Below are 17,763 nucleotides of genomic sequence, written 5' to 3'. Positions count from 1 at the left end.
CAGCAGGAATTTTGGAGAAGCTCATGAGGCTCCAAATCTAGCCAAGACATAATTGAAAATTGGTGGCTGCTGGGGGAGAGGAAGAGTCATTTTCTTTATGGCTGTGGCCACGGGTAAGGTACCCATTCTCATGAAGGTAGCACTGACTGGACCCAGTAGATGAGAGAGACAGACAGACAGACAGACAGACAGAAAAGAGGACACAAAAGTAGAAGAGGTCCAGGTGGAGTGAGAGAGAGACTTGGGGGTGGATGTGATCAAGATACATTGTATATATGTATAAAATTGTCAAATAATCTTTAAAAAGTCTAAAATGAGCATATTATGAAGCAGACAAATTTGCATTTCATTAGTGGAATGGTACAGTTGGCTGAAAGTTCTATTAGATGGTACCAATTTTCACATTAGGTGGACGTGAGTTATTACTAGAAGAGTTCCTGAAGGAAAAAGACATCATAGCCACATAAATGGCAAAGCCAGGTTCTGTGGTCCATCTCGATGTGACATTTAAAAAAACAAAACAAAACAAAACAAGACGAGCTGGGCACGGTGGCACACACCTGTAATCCCAGCACTAGGAAGGCAGAGGCAGGTGGATCAATGAGTTCGAGGCCAGCCTGGTCTACAAAGCAAGTCCAGGACAGCCAAGGCTACACAGAGAAACCCTGTTCTGAAAAACAAACAAACAAAAAAAGATGATGAGAAAAATCAAGTTCTATATCAGAGAGGACAGTAGCAGCCTGGGAAAATTCTGACCTTCTCTTCTGGCAGGGGAGGAACAGGGTGGGCGTCGTTAATAATTATGTGTGTAGAGAATCTCAAGGCTTTTCTTTGTGTGTGTTCCTGTGTGTGCATCTATGTGTTGGTGTATGGACCTTCGGTGCAGAAGCCAGGGGTCACGTTGGATATCTTTCTCAGTCTTATTTGTTGAGACTGGACCTCTCTGCTGGGCTGACTGGCTAGTGAGCTCTGGGAATGCTTGGTTTTGCTTCCATAGTGCTGGGATTATAGGAACAAGCTCAGGTTCTCACATCTGTGTGGCCAACACCATACTGACTGAGCCTGTTCCCCAGGCCCCAAACTCAAATTTTCTATGTGCTGACTGATAGAACTCATCTTCAAGGAAGATAGCATCTTTGGATAGAGCTCACATCCAAAGGGGTGCTGCTCATCCAATCCTAAGGAAGACTTGGCTTCTTTTTTACTTACTACCTAAAACTCCTTTATATGAAAATATGCCAAAACCTGGGAGAGGAGTGGAAAGGTGCAGATATTTTACATGGCAAAGGAATGAGTGACTTCCTTCTGCTAAAACATCCACTGAACTGTAATTCCACTTAGAAGTCCCTAACCCAGGATCATAGGCTTTCAAGGAACTGTGAATGGAATTCAGGTGGTCTCAGATGGAAAACAAATCACACCTCTATTTTCATCAGCTTCTCAACAAAGTTGAGCATTAATATCACTGATTAACGTGGGGAAACCCAGTAGCTGGCGGCCCCGGGACTGTCAGCAATAAAAACTGTTATGTTTATTGCACACTATTATTGTTGCAATTTAAACCAAGGATCGGGAAGTTATTTTTTTTTTTTTTTGTTTTTTGTTTTTTCTATAAGAGTCCGGGTGGCAAATATTTTAGGGTTTGAGGACTATACTGAACTCTGCTCTTGTAGAATGAAAGCAGATCTAATAACATACATAGATGTGTACATGGCTACACTCCAATAAAACTTTATTTATAAAAGCAGTCTGTGGATGATTGTTTGCTCATTCTTGGTATTCACAAATTACAACTTTGAAAGTATGTCTGTAATTAATTCTACTCACGTATGATATTAAAAAAAAAAACCAAGTGCATATATTACTACGACATGAATACGTTGTTTAACTATTTTCGTAAACATGGTCCTACAAATTTTGTTTTATTCATTTAAAAATATTCTGAAAGGCAAGGGCTACAGCTCAGCTGGAGGAGCTCCTGCCTAGCAGGCAAGAACCCCAAGTTTGATCTCTACCGTTACAGAAAATCAGGTATAGCCCATCACTGGAGGACTTGAGAGGTAGACGCAAGAAGTTCAATGTCACCCTTGGATAAAAAACTAGTTTGAGGATAGCCTGGGAGAGATGAGATACTGCCTCAAAAGGTCAGTAACAAGTTAGTGGCTAGAGAAGTGGCTCAGCAGTTAAAAGCTCACACTGCTCCAGAGGACCAGAGCGTCCCTGCTACTCACCCCAGGTGGCTCAAAACCACTTGCAACTCCAGCTCTAGAGATCCCGACACCTCTGCCCCCATGGGGACCACGAGTGCACTCATACTCCTCCTTGACATACACATAATTTAAAAATTAAAAAAAAAAATTATTGCAGGGCATGGTGGTACACCCCTTTAATCCCAGGACATGAGAGGCAGAACCAGGTGGCTCTCTGTGAAGTTGAGACCAGCCTAGTCTACAAAGTGAGATCCTGCCTCTAAATAAGTAAATACATAAATGAATAAATAGATACTATTCCAAAAAGAGTTCCATAGTTTTTACCAGCCTGCCAGCAGCTCATGGCTCTAGGATGAAGATGCCCTGCCTTATCACAGAAGGGCTTACTTACAAATGACTGCAGGCAGAGAAGTGACAAGCAAAGATACCACAACCAAACCAGAGTGGTACTAGGCAAGCAGCTGAAGCTAATTAGACTGGAAAGAAAAACTTCTCCAGACTTTCTACGAAATTCTCTAGAATTTCTATGAAATTAAGAGAGAGAGAGAGACAGAGAGAGACAGAGCAGGAATTCTTTCTCTCCTTTCAGCAGCTGCACCAAGTCCCACCTCTTGTACATTTCTTCTCCCTCTGCCCTGCTAAAGCCATGCACTCTCCCAGCAGATTTGTCTGTGCTGTTAGGTACCACATCCTAGAGATCCCAAATCAAAACCCACCATGCCGAAGACTTCTTGCCTCCAGAGTCACCTGAATAATGTCTCCAGTAGGCTGTGGGAGCTGAGGGAGCCAGCTTACTCTCTGAAGGGGTCAGGAAGGAACTGCAGGGGTGGAGGGCAGGCATGGGGACCAGAGACTGTCTCTGCCTGATCAAGGGGAAAGCCATATGAGCATATCCTTAGGGTTTGGGACAGTAAAACCATGTGGGGCCAGTAAGTCCCACCTTTCTCCCTGAAGATTGGCTCTTTTGTCTTTAGCATAGTTGTATTTACTTTTAATAACTCGACGGCAAAATATAATGGGAGGAGAAAAGCACCTTCTGCCTGGAGCTGTACTAAACAGCTCTGGATTACATTTACAATTTTAATAAACTGATTTGTCAAAACTGTCAGAATCAAGGGAGATCATCTGGATACCAGATGAACGAAAATATCTGTAATTATAAGTTGTCCATTTTTCTCTTTCATCTTCTATATATGTATCTGTGAGTGGCCACATATTTTCATGCACGTACATACACATAAATTTTACATATTTTTTTAAACAAACCTGTCATAATAGAATTCAGCAAAGTAGAAAATACAGTTCTCCTGGGAGAGCAGGGGACTTGAAGACTACACTGTACTCCACTTCTGAGGAATGACATGCCTTTCCTGAGAGATGCCGTCAGAGCCCAAATATTTCAGGGTCACTACTACCTGGATCCTGATGATGCTTTCTGTGCAACCACAGGCATGTAACTACACCTTTCTGGACCTCTGATACATGTGAGACAGGGCAGCTGCTACCAGAAAGTGACCATTAATGGCTTCTTTGGAGAAGAATCCCAGGCCTTCTAAAGATGGAGATACCCTGTTACATGAGTGAATCCAAACATTCTTCTAGCTTTACCCAGAATCCCATCTTTTGAAATGTATGTTTTGTCTGTTTGTTTCTCTCCCTGCCCCCTTTTCTTTTTGTAGACAGGGTCTCACAGATCCCAGGCTGCCTTCAATTTACCATGTAGTTAAAGATGACTTCTGGTACTCCCGTCTCTGCTTGAGGACTAAGACTACAAGAATCTACCACTATGTCCTGTTTGCAATGTTAAGTCTTATATGATGTGACTTTTAACTGGCAGATGACCTGCATTTGAGGACAATGAATTGCCTGTTGCCACGGAAGCAGAGGAGCAATAAGAAGAAATAGGGAAGAGGCACCCTTAGATGCAGAAACTGAGAGGGCATGGAAGTCTCTCTCCAGGGAGGCCTGGGTTCTGAATTTCCTCTGGAGATCCTTCCCCTATACTGGTTGCTAAATTCTGTTCATTTGTTTTTATTTAAACTTTAAGATTATAATGGAACACAGTCCCTACACAGAACTGGTTAGAAATCTGACTAGATTTTTTTTTTTTAGGGGGGTACAGTTGATTTTAACCCTAGCATCCTAAATGAACCATGGTGGGTTCAAAACTGTGCTGTCTGTGGAGGCTTCCCAGCCCCAGTGCATACCCCTGCATACCATATGCACAGTTAGTGAGGTGGTCTGCTGATATCCTGGCCTGCATCTCTGCTGAGAAAGGAGAATCTGCTGTTCCTAGTGAGACTCATGGACTTTCCAAAGCAGATATGACAGATAGGAATGAAAGCATTGAATATGACTCTAGATGTCTGCTGGGATGGGAGATTGACTTTTTGAGGAACAAAGCGAAATCTTCAGAGGATAACTGACTTGCCCAAGGCCCTGTCTGGAGTTAGGAGTCCATTCTCCTTTGTGGAAATGTCATCAATAGTTTCTCTGAGCACTTGGAGACCATCTTTTTTGGAGGGTTAGCAGGGTTTCACCTTTGAGTACAGGCTGTCTTAAACATTTGATCCTAGTGTCTGTTCTCTGAAAAGTTAGGCCCACGCCACACACATATAGCCACATGTTGCTTGAACACTTTAGAAATAATTTATTTTTCATTTCTTGTGTATGGGGCCTGTGTATTTGTATAGGGGTCATAGGACGCTGGCTGTTTCGTTGCTTTTCAGCGTGTTTCTCTTGTGGCTTGCCAACTTGTACGCCAGGCAGCCTTTGCAGAGTCTCTGGCCTCTGCCTCATCTCCAGGCAGGAATGCTGGCATTACAAACGCCCACTACTGCACCCAGTTTTATGTAGGTTTCTAGGGTTCTGAACGTAGGGTTCTTCTCACTTCTGTGGCAAACACTTCACCCACTGAACCGTCTCCCTCGCTCTAACACTGCCTTTTTAAGTGCCCCTTTAAAGTCCCCTAAAATGATTTACTGACGATGTACAGACGGATTCTGAGTGAACACACCTGCACCTGCTTGTACACTCCCTCTTCAGCTCTCCCTTTCTGATTCAGCTCTGCCCATCTGCCTTCAGGGAACCACAGCAGGCCAACCTCTCTACTAGTGAGAACACCTGGGTAAGGCTTTCAGCTCCCACAGGGGTCTGGGTCTAAGCTGGCTGCTGCTTTAATCATTTGCTAATTGGCTTAAACATCTGGCCAAATTTTGGAAAGTAATCTCAAGAAGAGGGTTTATGCTAACTTCTCTTAGATGCTGAGAGTTCCCACATGCCCTTCTCTATGCCCCACCCCCAACACAGCATAGACAGTCTACATCAATAAAGAAAAGTCAAAAAAGGTGCGTGACTTTGGCTTCTATTTCTTTTAGTAGTGCTGCTGGTGGTTGCAGGGCTTTCCTTCTCATTTGTTACAGGGCTGAGTAAGGAACCCACAGTCCCAGGAATCTCACACACACTGAGTGCTCTGCCACAGGCCTGCACCCTAGCCCTCTTAGTTCTGCTTTAAGCTCTTTAGATCCACTGTGTTCCAAAAATGTCTTCCCTCCACTCTCTTTCTCTATGCACACCTCTGCTGTCTACTAGGCTGTTGAGCCAGCACGTCACTTTTCTGGACTCTTATCTACAGGGCCTGCCATAGCACAGGCTTTTGTGGATCCGTCCATGCTTTGGCACATTTGGCACCTACCTCCTGTCCATTCCTACAACCACCTCTTAACTTCAGGCAGCCATTACTCTCCACCAAGTACCGGGCAGATTTTCTGGATTCAGTCTCACCTTCTTTAATGCATTTTCCCAAAACCCTAGTCAAAGTAGGTTTTGTGAAACACATACATAATATCATCATGCTTAAAATCCCGTAAAGCCTCCTAAAGCCTCACCACATGATATCTGAGCACCTTATGACCAGCTTGTTATTGTCTTATTGCTCCTCCCCTAACTCCTCCCACTACAAGGATGTATACCCTGCAAACTGGAGTCAACCCACAGACACTGTGTATACCCTGCTGGGCCTATTTAACTGCTGTCTGGCTCATCCTAGCTTGTCCTTCAGGATTTGTTTCAAGCCTCAGTTTCTCAAGGAAGCCCCTCAAGGTTCATGACTGGTGCTTAACCAATTGCTGCTCAATAAATGTATGGACCAAATGAAAAGGAAGACACATTCTAGTAAATACTTTTCCTTCCTACAGAGACAGGGCAGCTGCAGAGGGAGGAGAGAGCAGACAGACGAGGAAGGAGCATGCACCTATGCCACAATCTTTCTTTTCTTTTCCCTTAAAAGGCAGAAAGAACCCTAAAGTACGAAGGTCTCTCCAGAGAAGACCTGAAGTTTGGAATAGCAATTTCACACAATGTTAGACACCTCAACGAGATTAGTCTTTTGATTCAAATGGCAGCAGAAATGGGTTCTACAGTAAAAGGGTAAAGAACTGGAGGGTCAGGAGATGTGCCTGCTGTATTAACATGGGGACTTGAGCTTAGTTCCCCAGCATACTCAAGGCAGGTAACGAGCTGGGTGGGTGGGCCATGCTGTAGCCCTGGGGCAGAGATAGGCATGTGTCCTTGAGGCTCCCTGGACAGAACCCGTGCACTCCAGGCCTAGTAAGAGATTTTGTCTCAGAACATAAGAGGAGGAGTAACAGAGAAAGTCACTAATGTCGACCTCTGGCCTCCACATGTGCCACACCCCTAACCACACACAAAGATGAGGAATTAGACCTCAGAACTTCCATCTGGAAGGTGCTGCCCAGGCTCTAGAGTGGCCAAGAACTGACACAGTAGCTTCCCCCAGAGAGACACAGTTAGTTCTCCAACAGAACTCTCACCCTGCCCTTCACCTTGAGGACAGTGCTAGGCAATGGTAGTCTCAGAGACGGAACTCTCTAGCCTGGTTCTCCCCACAGGAGGCAGACTACTGCTTGCTGACAAAAGTTCCTGTCACCTCTGGCTGAGACCACCTGCTCCTTGGACAGCCCTTCCCTTGAGAATTAGGTTTGGAGAGGATGGGATCCTAACTAGACTGCACCATCACTCCAGCTGCTGTGGCTCATGTCAAGGGTCTTCCTTGTCCAGACTGCCCACCCCCAGCAGCTTGCCATGATACATACCCTCTGAAGGTTAGAACCATATTCCAAACAGCACAGGTGCCATTTAAATGGTGGGATTCTCAGCTTGTCTCCTTCCTAAAACAGTGGCCATACTCTGCAGCCATGACAATCCATTTCGGCTACATGGGAGGAAGTGCTCTTGACTTTCTTTTTGACTTTCACCAGGGTGGCTGAATAATTACCTGCTTTGCCATTCTGTAGACTCCAGTGGTGCAGAGTGGACCAGCAAAGGACTCAAACTCAAGGAACCTGTTTCAGAGAAATATCTTTCTATCTTGGTAAGTCTCACTTCATTTAAACTACATCAAACGCAAGCTAAATCGAAATGGGTGGGACTGGATGCCCCCAACTCTATTCTGTTATTCTTATTCAAGAATTCTGACACACTGTGGGGCAGGAGAGACGAACCACAGGAGTACCCGAGGGGACCAGCCGCTGCTGCCACTCAACCTGGGTTTGAGATCCATCTGTGCTTCTCAAGGCCTTTCAAAGCCAGCTTGCCCACCAACACCTGAAGCAGTTCATTAAAGCAGCACCAGACAAAAGCTCTACTTCTTATCCCTGCTCAGGCTTCCTGAACCCAAACGACCAGTGTGGAATTTTTTAATAACAAAAGGAATTCTGAATACCATGCTGTGGCTAGCATAACTCTGCTTGTTCCTCATTGGGCTCAGTCTGATGTTTAAAGAGACTTGGGATAGGTGAGCCTTTCCAGGCTGGGAGGATGCTCTCTGTCCTTCAAACAGGTACAAGACCTCTGAGGGTAGAGACAACACCACAGTCCTACGGTACACCTGGGGGCAAGAATAAAAACACACAGCGTTCTATTTTAGAAATGAAGTTTTCATCTTCATTTATTTAATTAAAAAACAAAAACAAGAATTTATCTAAAGAAGACTTGTTTTATGTGTATGAGTGTTTACCTGCTTTTTATTTATGTGACTGTAGAGGTCAGAAAATGGGTGTTGGATTCCCTGGAACTGGAGTTACTGACAGTTGTGAGCCACCATGTGGGTGCTGAGAACTGAACCCAGGTCCTCTATAAGAACAGCAAGTGCTCTTAGCCTCTGAGCCATCTCTCCTGTCTCTATTTAATTTTATGTAGCTTAGGCTGACCTACAATGTACAATCCTCCTGGAAAAACCTCTCAAGTAGCTGGGATTAAAAGCACGCACCTCCATGTTTTGCTCACTCCTTTTTTCATACAGGCCTTAATGTGGCGGTTAGAATTCTGCAGTGCGCCACCACGCTGTCTTGATCACAGACACTGTGACCTACCAAAGTGCAATTTTCAGTTGACCTCCTGGATCCTACTGCAGATGAAGGAACAGAATCATGGCCACGTGCACTTCTGCACACTGTCTCCCCAAACCATTCTTCTCTCTGGTGGACTTGACCATTGTCGATCCCTGACCACATAGAAATGTCCTGAGGGCATGTGAGTTAAGATCTGACCAGGCCTGGTGCCAAGTGACAGAATAAAGAGACCTTGCTCTGTTGTCTTCTGCATGGGTGGAGGCAAGAGTACCAGAGGTTCAAAGTCAAGGTAGGGCGTGGCTGGATGGGTAAGAGCACTTGCTGTGAAAGCAAGAAGACCTTAGTTCAAATCTCTAGAACCCATGTAACAGCCAGTACACACCTGTAGCCCTAGTGGTAGGTGGCAGACAAGACAGGCAGAACTTGGGAGTTCGTAGGCCAGGCAGCCTCTCCACAATACTGAGCTTCAGGCTTCAGCGACAGAGTCCGATTCAAAACCAGGGGGGGGGGGGCAATAGAGAAAGAGCCCAGACATCCTCCTGTGGCCTCTGACTGCACATGCATGGATATGCACTCCTGCATATTAATGTGGGTATACACTATAACACGCCCCGCACAAACAAAAGGAATTCAAGGCAGTCCTTGATTAGATAAGGTTAAAGTCAGACTAGTTTACATGGGACCCTGCCACAAACAAATGGAAGAAAGTGACCACTGATGGTCTGCCTGTGCTTCAGGAAATAACCTTCGACTCATGCTCATGTAAGCAGCAGTCATCACACTCAGTGGGTCACACATACACAGACTTGAAAGTGGTGGGGAGAAGGGCTTCAGTGAGAGAGGGGGTGATGAGAGGGAGTTATGGGGTAAACGTGAATCAATTAGACATGACTGCTATGTGGTGGTGGGTGGCAGGGGGAGAATGTGGCAGTGGTTGATTTCTTTGTGTCTCCATCTTCCCATGTCTGAGGAGTGTGCAGCTCTCAGGAGTCGGCGTGGGGATGGTGTTTAGACTGGAGGATATGAGGAAAGGAAGGAGAGAAGTGACCAGACTCTCCTGGGTTGGAAGAACAGAAAGGGTTTCTTAGACTGTGAGACAAGCCCCGTCTAAATATACACTGTGATATTGCCACACCTGCATATTAATGTGGGCATACACTATAACACACCCAGCACAAACAAAAGGAATTCAAGGCAGTCCCATTTGCCCTCTGCCCACAAGGCTGGGGCCACATCCCTTCAGGGCTCCATCAGTAGTCACTCCGACATGCTGCTGCTTGCGCACAGACTCTCAGGTCACAGAAAAACTCCCAGCCAACAACCTTCATTCTTTGGCATTTGTTCTTTGAGGAAGCGCTATCAAAGATTTTTTACACACACACCCAATAATGCATTTGTCAAGAATAACCTGTCATAAACAGCCTTTCTCTGGCTTATGTGAACAATGGCCATCGCTTGACCTTATAGGACTTAGCTGGAAAAACTTAAAGTTGAGGGGTTCAACTTTGCAAGTCCTCTCCATGTGCTGATGAAAAACAGACACCCCAGGTAGACTTCACAAAAACAAAACTTGTACACTTTGTTACTTTCATGACGTCATGCAAGAGATGGCTTGCAAACTTTGGCAACTTGTTCATTAAGTGTAGGCACTGCAGGCAATAGTAGGGGCGGGGCCTGAGTTCTCCTAACCTACTCTTACCTGCCCAGCCCCCAAACACACATGATCTTTCTCTTCTCTTTAAATCAAACTAGGGGGCTGGACGCTCTTAATTCTCTCAAACCTACCTGAAAACAAAGGAGAATACAAGAGCTGCAGTGAGAGTGGGGTAGGAACTTATCTGAGGAAAACACTGGGTGACCCTGGAGCCTCCTCCCTGCAGGGGGAGGGAGGAGTCTGCGTCTCCACTGAATGGTCCCGGCAGCTGCAGTGTGTTACTTGTGGCAACTCTTTTAGGATCTCAAAGGGTTTCAAGTCCTGCTGGCAGCTGCCTCCTGTCGCCCCACTCTGTAATGATTGAACCTCTTGTTCCTTTTATAGACTTGTTCTCTCCTAATAAAACACTAAATGCTGCTCCAGCAACTGTTCCAGGATGGTTAGATGCAAGCCTCCCTCCCTCTTCCTCCTCACCCTCCACACCCGGTATTTGCTCTCACAATGGTCCCTGTGTAAGTGGTCCTATCACGCACACAGTCACATGGGCGCTCACACAAGCATGCAAGCGAGCACACAAATGTTCATGCAAGCGCCTCCAAATCCCTTTAACTAAACCTGAACTCCACATCCATTTCCAGCTATTTTAAGAGCTGCTACTTTAAAACTGGGCAGCCATCCTAGACCCATGAAAGCATACATGAAGCACATCCCTCCATGAGCAAAGAACCACAATTCACTGTCAGGAATCTGCAGAAATGGCACCTCCAGGCTGTCTGTTAGAAGAAAGAGCTCTAACCTGTCAGTGGGCGGATGGGAAAAGCTGCAAAACAAACCATCCCCCTCCCCCTGGCAAATATGAACCACATTTGCAAGGTGTGAACTCTTTCCACACTTGAAAATGCAGATGGAAATCGTAGTCATACCATAACAGTGCAAGAATCAGCTCAAAAGAGTTCACTAGATCTAAATACAATTATTCACACATGAAATTACCAAAGACTAAATAAAAATTGAAGAATAAAAATCCCTAGCCCCTTTGAAGTCTCAACTCTTTCCCCAACTATCATCTGGGATCTACACAGAGTCAGCAGTCTGTCTCCCTGAATGGAGTATAGGTATGGAAAACTGACACTTATTTTTAAAGCTTCACTGTAACTTCACATTTAAACTGGGTTTTTCTCTCCTTTGAAACAGCATCTTGCTTGTAGCCCAGGCTGGTCTTGAACTTGTGATAATCCTCCTGCCTCAGCCTGTCAAGAGCCAGAAGCAGGCTGTCTCATCACCCGCAGCTGGCGAAGTGTCTGGTGGACTAGTGGTTGTTGGTCAAAAGTTTGTTGAATAAACAAATGAAACTCTTTTAAAAACAAAATGGACTTAGCTTATGGGTACTTGGCTACAACAGGCAAGCCAACAAAGTCCCCTGATCACGCCTTTGTCCTCAGACTCTGAAGGTTTTAATAAGGAATCCTGCCCTCTTGAAATAATTCTGCTTAAGTAATTGCCATTTGACTGAAAAGAAAAAAAAAAAAAAAAAAACACAAAGAACCTTTAGACTCTAGCAAGTAGTTAGAAAATTAGAGGCAACCAAATTCTTTGTGTGGCTTTTGTTCATCCTAAGACTCCTCTGAAAGTATAAATTAAAATGCTATAATTGGTGATTTAAGATGTTAGCTCATGCTAAGTTTATTTTGCATTTAGTGCTAAGCATTTTATTCAAACTGATTTATTTTTCTATTATGACATTTTAAAATATCCCTAAGCAGAGGGAATGGCATAATGAGGGCCATGCATTCATCATTAGCTTTACAAATTAGCAGCTCTCGGCACTCTGATTTCACCTATGGAAACTAGTTCCGGCTTCAGCTTTGGGACAATGACATTGCTGCTGGCCAATTAGTTTATAATTACTATGGACTTCTAGGTCTCAAGAAACCTCCCACTTGGAAGGTAGAAGTTTTGAGCCAAAATATGACATCTGACATGGTTGCAGCTGCTTGAAATATGTCTTCATTAAAGTCAGATGAAGGAGATAAGCCTAGCCTCAAACCAACACAGTCTGCATTTTTTCTTTTAAGTACAAAAGTAGAACTCTTTCCCTGACTGTACTCCCCCACCTCAAGTCCCCTCTCTTTTTTCCCTTTTCCCTTCCTCTCCTCTCTGCGCCCTTCCTACTTTCTAAAACATTTAGCCACAAGTATGCTCCCAGACACACTATTTTGGTCTCATTAACGTTCACGCCATTTTTCCAGTACCCCAGATCACTCTTTTAAGGCAAGGACCCAGGGTGACATAAACTCTCAAACAAGTTGATTCTAAGGAATGGACCTTTATGTCTCTCTCTCTCTTATGGCTTAAGATGGTGCAAAAATGTTACTTACTCCCTAAACAGTTATTAGTCTCCGTAATGTAACATAACAGATACTTTCTAAATCCTTTTAGCCTTCTCCCCCTTACTGGAAAGATCATCTTTTATATATATATATATATTTCAAAGTGGATTTAATAAAGAAAGGAGTGCTGTTAAAGTACTACGTGAGGCTTTGACATTAAGCAGCGCAACCCTGCGGAGTCGGCAAGAACTGGGCCTCTAATCTCCAGTGATTTATAGAGGCTCTTCCTTCATCTCTGCACTTGGGGAGGGCCAAAAAGTTTAGAGACAGCCTGGCGTCCCTCGTACTCCACACCACTAACTCCTGCTGGCCAGTCTGCCTGCTAAAACTTTTAACCCTGGAGCTGCCACTACAGCTGAGCACCCATTAAAGCCGGTTTATTTGCTTTCAAAAGACAGAGTGGTTTCGTGTTGCAGTAATGCATGGGGAGGCAAACATCCACGCTGGAGGTTGAGAAGTTACACATACAGAGCAGAAGGGAAGCTCAGAATCGAATGGGGGCTGGAGACGGTCAGAAGACCGCAGCCCGAATGAGACCCGCTCTGCGTGCCCACCCCACAGCCACCATCTCAAGGGAGCCAGCAGAGGCGTGGAGGCACATTCTCTCCTCCATAACATTTAGAAATATAACGCAAGGCCAAAGCTAAAGTTCCAGAATGACATTAGAAGGGCCAGAGAACACAAACAGTCAGAAACAAGTTGTTCTACCAAATGGACGAAGGGGTGGGAAAGAAGGCAGGCTTGCCCCAGGCCTTGCCCAGGAGGGAATGTGCAAAGCTGAGGCGGCGGGGCTGTCCTGTGTGGTCCTTCTAGCACACAGAGAGATGCTAGGAAGCAGACACTGGGGATTTTAAACGTTTTGTTGGCTGACAGTGAACACCATGAGCTCCTTTACTTCTCCATACCGCCCATACCCTTCAAACGCTAATCTTCTGGGCCAGGGCCTTTAATACCAAGGGCCCTCCAAACCACCAGTGCCTCACCAGAATCTGGCGACTCGGTGCACACAGAGCCTGCTGTGAGGGTTGCCACTCATAGGCCCCTTTGAGAGCCCTGCATTAAAACCATCAGAGAAGCATCCTGAAGATTGGGTTGCTCATATGAGTGACTGCTGTGCACTTGGCATCTTGTCTCCCCTCCTTCTGTCCCTCCCACCCTCCCTCCCTCTCACATGGTGTCTTGCTACATATAACATAGGCTAGCCTTGACCTCCTTTCCCTAGCCTCACTGGTACAGGAATTGGAGATGTGCACGGGCTGTCTCTACTGTTAGATAAAGGAACACCCCTCCTAACGCACCAGGTAAGAAGCAAGGTCTGGGACCCAACTGCACCTCTTAAAAGAGGAGAGTGCCACTTCTGCAGTAAGACCTGGCACCTGAAGGTGGAGGTGCATGCTGGCCTGAGCCCCTTTAAGAGGCTTTCTGGAATCAAGCGCACGGGTCAAGAAGACTAACAAAGATCAATATCGCATACTTTATGCCAGGCAGAAGGCAGACTGAGATCACAAAACTCACAGATGCGGCAGCAAGGGCAAGCAGTGAAAGGCCTTCACAGTCTAGGCAACGTCTCATCTGAAGACAGAACCTCTGTAGAGACCGGGAGTGACTTGCTCAAGAGGCCATGGACAAATTGTGAGAACATCAGCCCATCACTGCTCAAGGAAGAACAGTCAATACCAGGCAGAACTGTAAGAACTGAGTTCAAGCCCCAGCTCCTCCACGTCTGTGGGAACACTGGTGAGTTACTCATCCGTTCTGACATCATTGGACCCCTTAAAACAGGAATAATAATTACACTGGCTAATGCTCTGAAGTCATGAGGGAGAATGAAAGAAAGTGCAAAGAACATTACCTGACACATCTGCACACCGAACAGATGTTAGGATGGTGTTTTATGACAAGATGGGCCCAGTCAAGGACTAGCAAGCAACTCTTCTGGAATAGCACATGGTCCTGAGCTGACTCTCAACTGCTTTGAAGCGGTGCAGTGTGGCAGACAGCAGCTCACTACCACAAGCTCCTAACTTCTGCCACAGAGCGCACCCCACATTGAGTTGTTATTTTTCTCTGCCAAAGTCTATCTTCTTCTATGAGATGAGTCTCTAGGGATACAAACCAGAGCGCATTCCTAGCTGTATCTCTAGGCACTGGCTCAGTAGGTGGCCCATAAGCAGCCACTGAATGAGAAAGAAGCAGATGGAGTTTGGTGGGCCTAGAAAACACTCCCTGTCTTTGCCAGCTCTGGCCAGGATCTCCGCTGTGTAACCCTGCCTTCTCACTCAAAGCCCAGGGCAGAGTTTAGAGACCAATTTATGGCTCAACCTCCTCTGAAGGTGACACACTCAAGGAACCCTCTGGCTGCTCTGGGAGACACTTGAACAGGGTGTAAAGTGAGTAGTTAACTCGCCCTGCTAACAGCATTCCCACCCATGCTGGCAACTGTTAGCACTCTGGCATGGTGTGAAAATCCCTAGCCATGCTGGGTTTTTGGGCCCACACTAAGCAGTAGCATGCTAATGTGCAAGAGAGACCTGGAGAAACCCCACCTAGAGCTAACTGTAAACGGCCTCCAGGGTCATAAACACCAAGTCACTTTCCAGCTGCCCTCTTCCCAGGCCTTTCCTGGGACCAGTCTTCCCCAGAACAGAAGGAGCCTGCACCAATACACAGGGAGCTATTGCTGCTTCAGCTGGCCACAAATGCAGATTCAGAGACCAAATGAGAAGAAATGTACTGTATTTTAGGCAAAGACACACACAGAGGCAAAGAGCCACCCTTTGTGCAAAGCCATCCTGGATGAAGCTGTCTGGCAGCAGCCTGTTGACTCACACCAGCCGCTGGGAACTTCTCTGGGGAAGATCTTCCCAACAGTTGCTTCCTCTTATGAAATGTTTCTGGTTCTTCCTGACAAAAAGGCATCATGATGTTCTGACAGCCAGTGCCCGGCGCTGGTTTAGGCACCAAGGGCTCACAAGGCAGACTCCAATGCACCACTGCTCCAATTACTTATTTACTTACTCAATTAATTTTAGGGCCCAAGTAGCACAGGCTGGCCTTGGCCTGACTGCATAGCTGAGGATGACTGCGCACTTCCTGCTCCTCCTGCCTTACAGGCATGCACCACTACACTGGGTTTAATTTATGTGGTGCTGAGGATGGAACCCAGGGCTTTGGGCGGGTCCACCAGGGCAAGCATTCCACCAACTGAGCTCAGCCAGAGGTGAGAGCAGAAGTAGGAAGGGAGATGTCAAGAGTGTCAGCTGCAGATTCTTTACCTTTGGGAAACTGCAGATCCCAGCTCTCGCCTCAACTCCTGGATAAACAAACCTTATCGGCCACCCAGGGTACTTCAGTTTGTAAAAGGGCTTAGGAATGTAAATCACACAGGAGTGAAGTGTGATCCTAATTTGCACTTAATCAAAGCCAATTAGAGATACATTATTTACACAAAGCCCATGCATCTCAATTATGCCTAGTACAGCCCAAGACAGTCCTGAGCTCAGACCTTAATTCTGCTTAATTAGGGAAGTAAACATTTTCACTGAGTCGATCCCTCAGTCTGCTCTAGAGGACGAGGGTAAACCAGACCAAGTTTGTGGTGTGTTTCCAATCAGGGCCAAGGAAGTTGAATGGATACCTGTTGAAAACACCTGCAGAAAACAAAGAGAAGGTCTGGCCTGGGAAGGTACCGCTTTGGTAGTCCCGTGCACCTCTGGCTTGCACTAGTAGCATTTGGTTCCATTTCTGTATTTGCCAGGAAGGTAGGCAAATCAAAGAACTCCACTGGTTCTTTCCGGTGCTACAGTCCGTTCCGCTCATCCATCCAGGGCAGCCGAGCTGGATCACTAGGTGGCAGACCATGCCCTGAGGTCAGTGCCAGCTAGTAGCCCTCGGGGCCACAGCACAACAGTGGAGAGGACAGAAATTCGGGACAACAGAGCTTTGGGAATGCAAAGCCTCATAGACTGGAGAGTACTTTGGTGACAAGGGCTTCAAAGCCCCTCTCACTCGTCCACTTAGCAAACAGACATTAGCTAGGCGCTGGGAAAGCTCCTGCTGCCCCTCAGAGGAGGCTCTGGGTCCTTGGGAGGCCAGTGACTGGGCCCCAGACAGATGCGCTCCCTAGACTTGTGAGTCTCTGCGACAATAAACATGGCCTTGGGAACAAGTGAACTCGGCAGGCGGGCTGAAAGGCCTGTGAGAGTGAAGCCTGAATGAGGAAGCGGTGTAGCCATGGTCTGCACTGCTAGCTGCAGAGCCCACAACCGAGTGGCAGCACTGCTTCAGGTCTCCAGAGCTTTGTACCATTCGCACAATTAAGGCTGCCAGGGGCTTGCATTGACTTCTTACTTCTGCGGCCAACATCTGAACACTGGTGTGCTCTAATTTCATTTGGCCACCCCTTTGTCACCCACCTCCCCCTGAAGAGGAACAGCTGAGTGTGAAAATAAAGCATTAAAAAGTGTCTAGCATAGGGTGGGTGAAATGTTTGGTGGATGAACTAGTGGAAACCAAGACTTTGGATTCAGTAGTACTGTTCTGGCACAAATGAACTCAGCTGCGTTAAAATGTAAGCGAAGGAAGGAAATGGGCAGTACTAGCCAATGTCCTGGCTGCCCAGAGGGTTCTAATACACAGAGGAGCAGAGTGCAGCAAAATCACCCTGATTCTGCGCACTAGAGTACTGTTTCGATACAGTGTACAACAGGTTTTTTTTTCTTTTTTAATGGTTTATTTATTTTTCTTATTTTATGTACATTGGTATTCTGCCCACTTGTGAGGGTGTCAGATTACCTTGAACTTGAGTTACTGATAGCTGTAAGCTGCCATGGGGGTGCTGGGAATTGAACCCAGTTCCTTTGGAAGAGCAGCAAATGCTCTTGACTGCTGCCATCTCTCCAGCCCCAACTGGCTTTCTTTTAAAACTTTTTTAGAATGGCAGGATGCTCAGATGCAGCTTGGTTGACAGTGTGCCTAGCCAGCATGCACTAGGCTCTGGGTACAATCATCCCTGCCACACCCAACTGGGCATGGTAACACTGGTCTCTAATACCAGTACTTTCAAGGCAGCTGGATTACAAGGTCAAGGTTGTTCTCAGCTGCAGAGTGAGTTTGAGGCTAATTGGGGTTAGAGACTC

The 17,763-nt window shown here is 46.1% G+C and overlaps 1 protein-coding gene across 1 annotated transcript in view; it reads right to left on the bottom strand.

The window, feature by feature from the left end:
• The window catches only part of Bcas3 (BCAS3 microtubule associated cell migration factor), a 440,143-nt gene that overhangs the window by 82,142 nt on the left and 340,238 nt on the right, over positions 1-17,763 (bottom strand). The gene's annotated exons all lie outside the window — the stretch shown is intronic.

This window comes from Psammomys obesus, unplaced genomic scaffold (genome assembly GCF_907164565.1).
Source record: "Psammomys obesus unplaced genomic scaffold, mPsaObe1.curated_primary_1811, whole genome shotgun sequence".
Taxonomy (NCBI): domain Eukaryota; kingdom Metazoa; phylum Chordata; class Mammalia; order Rodentia; family Muridae; genus Psammomys; species Psammomys obesus.
The sequence above is the reverse complement of the archived record's forward strand: the minus strand, read 5'-3'. Positions and strand labels throughout refer to the sequence as shown.